Here is a 9,837-nt window from a genome sequence, read left to right as displayed (position 1 = left end):
GACTGGGCTGGTTTTCAGAACATGCTGAACTAAATTACTGTACCTTGTTGACGGTTTTGCCTGAGCGAGGATAAAGTCGGGAATCGGGTGGGATTCCCATTTTCTGTACAACCCAGCTGGGCCGCAGACCGCCCTCCAGCACACACGGCCCCCCGCATCAGCTCTAGACAGAAACCCCGCCGCTGAGACGATGCCCACGGTGAGGAACGGAGCGCCAACGCTTAGGCATGACGTGCTACCCACCCAGCACTGAGCCAGGAGCTGGGGGCGGAGAGGTAGATTCTACGTGGTCTCTGCCCACCCTGGCGGTGGGGGGGGGGGGGGGCGGTGCCCAGTCCCAGCCTGGGGCGTGCCCCACTCACCAATACAAGAAGTGTGATCAAACAGGCACAGAGTGCAATGAGAGAGCAGGTTCGGGAAAGATGGAAATGGACCCCCAGGGTGGAGATGGTCTCGTTAGGTTTCGGATGTGGAATGTAACAGAACCTTGAAGGACAGCTGAGAACATGCCTGGAGGCAGAGTGTTTGGGTGGAAAGGGCAGCAAACACAGGGCTGTGCTTGCATCTGTGTCACCCCAGGCCCAGGCTGTCCGGCCTCTGCACCCCTCAACATGCACACACACAAGCACACGCTGCTCTTGCTGAAGGTGCGAGGGACGGCCACAGAGCCAGAGTCCTGGACACTGTCCAGTGTCCTCCTAGTGGAATGGCACCACGCACAGTGACACTCACATACTAGCAACAGCTGCTCTCCGCTGAGCACCTGCTTGTCCTGGTTCCGGCCGGGTCCTTCCCTGCCTGCATCTCTTTCATCCGCACAGGCCTACGAGTCCACACGACACTATTCCCATTTTATAGATGAGAAGAATAAGACCCACAGGCTGACGAGCATGCTCCTGTCCTTGCAACCAAGAGTCAGATTAGAAGCTTCATTTGGAGTGAACGCTAGTTGATGGGAAGGACATAAAAACGGAGGAAACATCTTCCCTCTGAGTCAAACCATTTTGGCTGCGAGTTTGGGACCAAAACCTGTCGACTTCATTTAAAAAACATTATTATTCATAATTTTATTGAGACATTTTATAGATCATACAATGCACCCATTTCAAGTTTGCCGTTCAATGGTTTTTAATAAATTTCCCGAGCTATGTGACCATCACAAGTCCGTGTGGAACATCCCCACCTCCGGACTCCATCCTTCTTGCGTGTTTCCTGTTAATCCCGTGAGCCCCGGCCATCCCACCATCCCACCGCCTCAGGCAGCCACTCATTTACTTCCCATCCCTAGAGATTTACCTATTCTGAGCATTTTGCAGAGCCTACCTTTTGCAAGAGTTCTGCACATCTGAAATCTCAGCATCCGCCCCACTGGTCACTGCCTCCTTGCCCCGTGGGCAGGAGGGGGCCCCAGACATGGGAGCGATGGCTGCTCTCTGCACCACCCCTCCTTCTACGTGGCCCACCTGTCCTCTCAGGCTTTAAGAGCATGTAGTGAGGTCCACGGCCCCGTGGCCACAGCAGGCTTCCCCTGGAAGGCAGTGACGCTGAATTTTGGGTCTCCATCTAGACCACGGGAAGTGTTTCGGGGGCCGCGGGATGGAGGAGGTTGGGCACATCTCCTGAGCACGTCCTCATGGCCGAGTGTGACTCCGAGGGGAGGGGACGACCACAGACTGGAGGGCCCACCTGGGCTCCTGGAGCCGCGTCCTGGCACGGCAGCTGGAGCCAGGTTCAAATGGAAGCCGTCCCTGAAGAGGAGGGGCATTGTGAGCGGCTTCATCCCCTTGAACTTTATCTAAACATAAGCTCTCACCCCACTTATCGTTTCTCCCCAAGGTACAGCAAATGCATGCTCATTTTCTGTGACTGCCACGGAGGAAGTGGACAGATAGGGGTCTGGTACGCCAGGGTGGCTTGGGCAGCCCGGCTCGAAGCAGATCCCAGTAACACGCAGACCCTTCATTCTGTGCAGATAATAAACTACAAGGTACCTCCCTCCGTGGCACCTCCCCCCTACACCTCTGCCCCCTCCCAATGCCACCACCCCACCTGTGTCTCTGTAACAGCCGTTTGGGCCTCGCCACACCTTGCATTTCAGCACATCAGCGTCCGTCCGTGTGCTGCTGCTGGATTCCTTCATCTTCCTAAGGGGCAGGCTGGCTGGACCCTGCCACGCCCAGAAGCCGTCAGGAACCCCCCTGCCTGTGGCCGAGGGTCACACCCTCACCCTGTGGTCCACGCTCTCCGGGCTGGGCTCCTGCTTGGCCCGTTGGAGGTCCCAGAACACAGAACTGAGAGAGGCTGGAGCGCAATGCTTCATCCTGGAGGTTCCTTCCCTGGGCAGCTGGAGGGAGGGAAAAGGAAGTGAGGCCGGAGGGACAGGACGGGCGGGAGGAATTCGGGGTGCCATCCACACTGGCTGCTCTGTCTCAGCGCCCAGGTTAGCTTGGCTCAGACAGAGTATACGGAGAACTTGTGCCCTGAGGTGTACACGGAGGCAGGAGGAAGAGGGAATTGACCCCTGGACTCCTTCCTGTCCCCCAAAGCAGATGCAGATGCCCCGGCTCAGCTCCTCGGGGTCGACCTCAGCCACGGAGAGCTGCCTCACAGCCGTCATGAGGTTGCTGGGCACGGGGCGAGGGGTTGAGCCGAGCCATCCCAGCCCAGCTTGGGGCACCCTGACGGTCAGTGTCCATCTGGAGCTCCTGGTGCATCGCACTTCACTCTCTTCTGCCCCAGCCTCCTTCCTCCGCCTCCCTTCGCAGGTGTGGATGCCAATGCACCTGCAGCTGCAGCGAGCACACCTCAGCCAGGCCCAAACTGCGTCCCCCAGAAGCCGTAGGTGGAAGCCCTGACCCCCAGGACGTCAAGATGTGCTCCTGTCCCCCCAACCTGCCCTTTCTCGCCCCGTTGAGTGGCTCTGCCCACCAGCGTGGCCTCAGCCTGCTCTGCCTCCACTGCAGTCAGTGGGCGATGCCCACCCCCAGGGAGCTCCCTCATTTTTCCACTGAGCACATGCTCACTGGGCACCTCCTGAGAGCTGGGGCCTCCAGGGCAGGTCGAGGCCGGCAACCCCCTCGGGCCCCCTGGCAGGTGGGCAGAAGGACGGCGTCAGACCCCACACATCCTCAAGGTCCCATGCTTTGCGATCCTCGCTCTGGGACTTGATGGTTATGGAGAGACCCAAAACATGTCCACACAGCTAAGACTCCAGCACGACAGGCCAACACCGACGACCAGGGCAAGCGGGTTGAGCTTTGTCGTCAGCCCAGGTGCTGGGCTGAGCACAGTTTTTGTGTACAGTGCGGTGGCTTACTGCAAATTGACAGAGTAAATAAATTGCTGAGGGAATGTTTAAAATACCGGAGGACAATTTTCAAGCAATTTAGAAGCAATCTTCTCACAGAAACTGAAATGCTAATTATAAATAATTATGATCTATTTCCTGAAATAATCAACACTGTTATACTGGTCTGAGCGGTCGGTGTCTGAAGGAAGAGACTGCTCCCCAGGCGGCGGCCGCATCGGCAAGCTGGCCTCGGTCTCCCCGCCCAGCCGTGGGTTTCACTAACTCGAGCAGGGTTCCTCCCGGCTCCTCCCAGCAGCCTCTGCCCTCTATTCTCTCCTCTCTCCTGGCTCTGGCAAAAACTAACATATACGCCCCTGAAATGTGTTCCTCAGAACTTCAACAACCTGTTTCCACCCTGTCTGGGCCTGTCTTCTGGGTTTGAACCCTGGCTTTGCAATTTACAGCTGTGTGACCTTAGGCAGGTTTCTTAACCTCTCTGTGCCTCAGTTTTCTCATTTCAAATGGAGATGATAAAAGTACCTACTTCTTAGGAGGGTTGCAAGGACCAAAAGAGATCACGTCCACAGGGCCTTACACAGTGCCTGGGGTGGGGTAAGCGCTGAACAAAACCAGCTGTGTTGGCAACGTTTGGGGTCGGGTGATGACAATCTCTATCTGCTCCTCCTCCCTCCACTCAGCATGGAAGGTCAGGGATGAGTTTTATAATCTGAATTATTTATGAATTTACCTGTTCGATTCTATAAAGCAGTTGTTCTAAAAAGCTGGACCCCAGGGCCGGCCCGACAGCAAGACCTGGGCATGAGGAAGCACATTCTCAGACCACATCCCAGAGCTGCTGAATCAGAAACCCCGGGAGGGGGCCCCGCGATCTCTGTTTTAACGAGCCCTCCAGGGGATTCCGAGACACGCTCGAGTTTGAGAACTGCGGCTATACAGGCTCTATATTAACAAATAAATAAAAATAAATTCAGCAACCCAGGTTGCAGGGTTTCACAAGAAAAGGAAGCAGAGATGTCTGTCCCTTCTCTTCCTATACCAGACAAGATGACTTATTTATTACGCTCAGACGGCCACACACAGCCCTGTTCTGACCCTGAGCCCCCAACCAAGCCCGGGGGAGTGTCCTGCGACCGCCGTAATCAATGACCCCGGGCGGGGGAGGTGGGGGCACAGACAGCAGTGTTACCCCTTCACCATCCCAGAGGCTGGAAGCCCAAGGGACTGGAGCCTTGGCACCAACTTGGGAGGGCTCCGAGGGGCCTGCCCCATCTCTGTGGCCCCTGGGGTCCACGCAGTGACTTGGGCCCAGCAGCCGCTCACCTCAAGGCCAAGGAAAGTTTCCTGACAAACCCAGTGTGACCCAGCGAGGCCCCAGCTTTGTGCTAGTGGGGCCAGGACCCAGCCCCAGGAGCCCCAGGGCACAGGGTCAGCAGTTCGGCTTCTATGGGAGGAACCCGGAAACCAGAAAGGGAAGCTGGTGGCCCTTGGCTTGGACAGCGGTGAAGCCGAGGGCAGAGAGCTTTGATCTCAACCTTCCCCTGGCGGAGTGGGTGAGCCAGGCTCACAGGAGCTGCAGGAACAGGCCCACCTGAGGCCCGAGAAGGTCACCCACCAGGAGGCCTCCCAGGCCTGTTGCCAAAGCCAGGAGGGTCATCCACGGGGCGGGTTCTTTTGGAAATGTGTTTGCATTTACACCACCGGCTTCCTGTTTCCCTTGCTGCCTCCAGATCGCTCTGTTTCGATTCTGCGGCCTTGAGTAAGAGGACAGGTTTACAGGATTTGCTTGCCGGGTGCTTCTCCATCCCCGGGCGTGTTTGGGGGATGGGGATCAGGGCAGGATACGCCAAAAAGCCATTTCCATGAGACAAAGTGCCTGAGTATGACTTTCCTGGGGCTGCCGTCACCAACCGGGTGCCTTAGAACCACCGAGATTTATTCTCTCCCAGTTCTGGGGGCCACGAGTCTGAAACGCAGTGTCGCAATCCTACCGGATGCTCTGGGGGAGGGCCCTTCCCACCCCTCGCAGCTCTGGTGGCCCCAGGCGTCCCTGGCTCATGTCAGCATCACCCCCTGCTCCACCTCCATCGTCACGTGGTCCTCCCTGTGTCCGTGTCTTCACTCGGCCTCCACCTTGGGGCGCCGGTCAGCGGATTAGGGCCCACCCCGCTCCAGTCTGACGTCATCTCAACAAACTACAGCTGTGATGACCCAGCTTCCAAAGACGGTTGCAGTCACAGGTACCGAGGTCACGACTTCAACAGGTCTTTTTGGGGACACAGTTCAACCTCCCACACCTGGGAAATCCTAGACACAGCCTGACAAGTTGCAGCCTCACCTGGCCTGGGCTTCGCTGTCCAGGCGCAATCTCTGCACTCGTAGGCGATGACAAACACATGAGGGACACAAAACCCCAGGTAATGGGGCCTGGGAGGTCAGTTACTCCACAGGCCCTCTGTTCTAGAGCCCCCGGCCACATGGCTGAAGCAACTCCCAACCTGGGGGAGGGACTGGATGGGGCCCAGCTTATCAGACACACCCACACCCCATCCATCCACCAAGACTCCAGGGGGAACCAGCCTGAGCCAGCCGCCTCAGGACACAGCCTCTTAACTGCGCTTCCCTGAACAGCGAGGTTTCCACATCTGCTTCCACCCACCTTCTCCCCATCCCAGCTGACCTCCCTGCCAGAACCAGGCGCTGGCACCATCCCCACTGGGGTGAGTGATCGTTCTGCCCACTCCTGGTCCAGCTCCCGAGCCTGCATTTGACTCTCACCCCTCAGGTCTCTGACTCCGGCCCCCAGGCTGCTGCCTGGCCGAGCATCACCTCTCCAGGTACCACCTGCGTGCTCGCGCCCCCCTCGTGCCCCGACCCCGAATTTGGGTGCTCTGAGTCATCATCAGACACAGGGTATGGGGGCGGACAGCCAGCAGGCGCTCACCCCGGGACACAGGACCTGGGACAGGGAGGGACAGGCCACGCGGCTGCCTGGGCTGGGTGCTCCTCAGCACCCACAGAGAGGCCCTTCGAGGTCACCGTGAATTTAACAGTGAGTGCCACCTCACTGCCACTGCTTGTGATCCAGTGTTCCCTTTAGATTCAAGGAAAGCTACTGGATTTTGGCACAATTTTGGTCTTTGGAGAGTATGATCCTGCAGGAACGCACCCAGGATGACAGGCAAAATGGAAACGCTGGCTGGACTACAACACCCTGGCAAGACCCATCCACATATGTGAACAGAGATGGGGCGTTGATTCTGGGTGAAACGTGTTGGTGTCACGTCTATTGATATTGATATTTGATTTTGATATTGGACATTTCAAAAGATCTCCAAGGCATGGAGTTGAATACAAAAACCAAACGTCCGAATGATATGTTATATGATGCCATTTATGGGAAGAAACTCAACCCACATATTACTGTATGCACTCTGTGGATATACGTCCATCTTTGCATCAATGCTTAGAAAAAGATCTGGAAAGACACACCCCAAGCTCTCAAATGTCGGGGGGAAAAGAGACCAGGATAGGGGCTATGAAGGGACTTCAGCACTGCTCTGTAATTGTTGGGGTTTTTTCATATTTACCACTTTATTATAAAGATGGAAATGAACAGCCACATGAAAAGGAAGGGCGAGGTCTGGGGGTCTCGAGTGTGGCGTTTCTGTGCCTGCGGGGTGGGGTGTGCCACCCTCCCAGCACATGAGTGCATTTACCAACCCAGAAGTACCCTGATCTGTGATTTTTCATTTTTAAATTTTTACAAGGAGAATAACTTTCTGTTCCACTTGGGTAGTTAAGTTAGTTTTTAAAAAGCCATGGCATTTTCAAAAGCGAAAACAAACCAACAACCATAAAACCAAACCAAAAAGAAAAGGTGCTAGGTAAAGCATATAAACAGAGTGTTGCTATTGGAGAAAGTACAGGGAATCTGAGCTGAAATGATCGGGCATGTAATTTGGCTGGACATTTTCTGGCAGCTAAGGTAGAAAGAGAAACACCAACGTCTGCATGCATTTTGGTTTCTGACGACGTAAGGGAAACACAGTTATCTAAAGAGAAAAAGAAGTTCTTCTCCTGGCATTGAATGAGGAAGAATTCATCACGTGGGTCCTTGGAGAAAAGACAGAGTAATCGCGTGGATCTCGGTCCCGACTCTGATATGAGGGGCTGCACTGGATGCTGAGGACCCCTCCCCACCGGTGACCATGGCCAGCTTCTCCCTGGGTCCCACCTGCGCTCTGTGACAGCAGGAGGCTCGGGGACACTCCTGCTGGGGTGGCACTGAGATGCCTCACACTCCCCATGGCCTCTCCCACCTGAGGGCAGCACCGTTTATCCAGACGCGTGGGCCCGGGGAGCTCAGGCTGCGTGTGACAGACGCGAGCACACACCTCTCACAAAAAGCCCTTGCGTAGGTCTTACTTTGTAAACTATTACTGTCCTGCTCCCATTCTGCAGTTGAGGAAACTGAGGCTCAAAAAGTTCACATAACTTGCCTGAAATCTCACAGTTAGCGAGCGGCAAAACCAGGCTCATTTGACCCCAGGCCGGCTGACGGCAGGACCCGGGTGCTCTCCCAGGGGTCCGTCTGCCAGGTTGGCTAGTTCTGTATGTGCGGGACGGGGGACAGTCGTCAGCCCGGCAGAGCTGGAACGCAGGAAAACCCTCCCCACACGCCGGCTGGTTTGTCTTCTGTTTTCCTTTATTATTGTAGTAAAACATACCTAATGTAGCATTTCCCACTCTAACCACTGTGAAGCGTGTACAGCTCAGTGGCATTAAGTGCATTCACATTGTTGTGCAACCATCACCACCATCCGTCTCCAGAACTTTCCATCTCCCCAAACTGAAACTCGGACTCCCCATCCCCCTCCCTCCTTCTACTTTCTGTCTCTACGATTTGACTGCTCTAGGGACCTCAATAGGCGAAATCACACAGCACCTGTCCTTTTGTGACTGGCTTATTTCACTCAGCACGATGTCCTCCTGGTTCCTCCGTGTGGTAGCAGGGGTCAGAACGTCCTTCTTTTTTCGGGCTGAGTAATATCCCGTGGCACTTAGAGACCACGTCTGTTTACCAGTCGTAGTTGATGGACATCTGGCTTGTCCCCACCTTTTGGCTCTTGTGAGCGCTGCTGCCGTGAACGTGGGTGTGCAAATGTCTCTTCAGACCCCGCTTCCCCCTCTGTGGGACACGCACCCAGCGGTGGGCTTGCCGCCTCGCGTGGTGGCTCGGTGTTTAATCCTTTGAGGAACTGCCAGGCTGCTTTCCACAAGGGCTGCAATTCATTTTTTGCTAACGTTTTTCAAAAGATCTTTAAAGACAAGAGCAGACAACAGGAGGCAGATCGTCCAGGTGCAGGGTGTACAGGAGTCCGCCCCCCGCCAGACCCGCAGGGGGCCTTCAGAGGCCGGGTTGTCTCCGTGCTTCGGCTACAAGAAGGAGCCCACGCCTGGTGTCTGCCTGCTGCCGCTCCCACGTCCGCCCTCCAGCTTTCCCTCCAGCCCCACGTCTGGGGGAGCTAAGAGAGCTGGGGGTTCAAACCGTGTAAGCCCCTGCCCTCGTCGGGGATCCCCACCCCCCAATAAAACCCCAGCCAGCCCCCTTCCCGGCTCTCAAGCTGTATGCAGACCTGCTTAGGAGCCCGTCCTGCTCTCAGAAAGACTCGGCATGTGAGAAACACCCTCCGGGTATGTGTGCGGCATCATTAGTCTCTACATCAGAACCGAATTTCGGGTAGGGGTCCACCTGGCTTCTGTGGGAACCGCCACACGGCGTCCCCAGCAGGCGCGCTGAGCTGCATGGCCTGGAACATCCTCCAGCCGGGGCAGCCCTAGGAGGCAGGCTCGCCATGCTGGGGGGCCTCAGCCTTGAAGGCCTGGTGCTGCCGTCTGGGCCGCGAACAAACCCAGGGCCGGTGGAGAAGCCGGGATGGGCTCTGGCACTGCTGTCCTCTCACATCCCCGGAGGCCGAGAGCTCCAGCATTCAGGGCCGTACAGGGTGGTCTAAACCACAGGGCGTTGGGCTCAAACCTGCACCTGCTCCTTTGTCACCTGGGGTGGCTTCCTGACATCATGTGTCCTAACTCCAGTTCATCAGTGAGAGACAAGGAGGACAGGTCAGGGCTGCTGTTAACGTCCCCATCCTGGCCCTGAGCCCTCGGCCCCTGCCAGTCCCCAGCTGCAGTGGATGGGCAGGAGGTCAGCTGGGGCGTCCATCACGACCCCATCCAGGGCAAATTGGCAACAGCTAATCCCACGGACCTGCTCCCGCAGCCTCTGCAGTGTGTGCACACCGCCATCTCATTTGCTGCCCCCTCCACGAGGCCGGGCAGATGCCATCACCATCCTACTCCTCTTCGGGGTAGAAGGGTGGAGGGTCCCACTTGTGGCAAGAGACACCTCCCCAGGAGCAGGAAGCAGCTCAGCGAGGCCGCGGGAGCTCCCACCCTGCGGGACACAGCCATGCATGGCTCAGGGAGCGCCCAGCATCAGAGACTCTCTCTGGAGGCAGCCAGGCCCG

The 9,837-nt window shown here is 56.6% G+C and overlaps 1 long non-coding RNA gene across 1 annotated transcript; it reads right to left on the bottom strand.

The window, feature by feature from the left end:
* Positions 1–1,041: 1,041 nt before the first annotated feature.
* On the bottom strand, positions 1,042–5,470 carry LOC139079877 (uncharacterized). The gene is made up of 2 exons (XR_011533863.1): positions 2,087–5,470; positions 1,042–1,748 (listed from the first exon to the last, which is right to left on the bottom strand). It is a non-coding gene; the product is annotated as an uncharacterized lncRNA (long non-coding RNA).
* Positions 5,471–9,837: the final 4,367 nt, after the last annotated feature.

Source organism: Equus przewalskii, chromosome 27 (genome assembly GCF_037783145.1).
Source record: "Equus przewalskii isolate Varuska chromosome 27, EquPr2, whole genome shotgun sequence".
Classification (NCBI taxonomy): domain Eukaryota; kingdom Metazoa; phylum Chordata; class Mammalia; order Perissodactyla; family Equidae; genus Equus; species Equus przewalskii.
The sequence above is the reverse complement of the archived record's forward strand: the minus strand, read 5'-3'. Positions and strand labels throughout refer to the sequence as shown.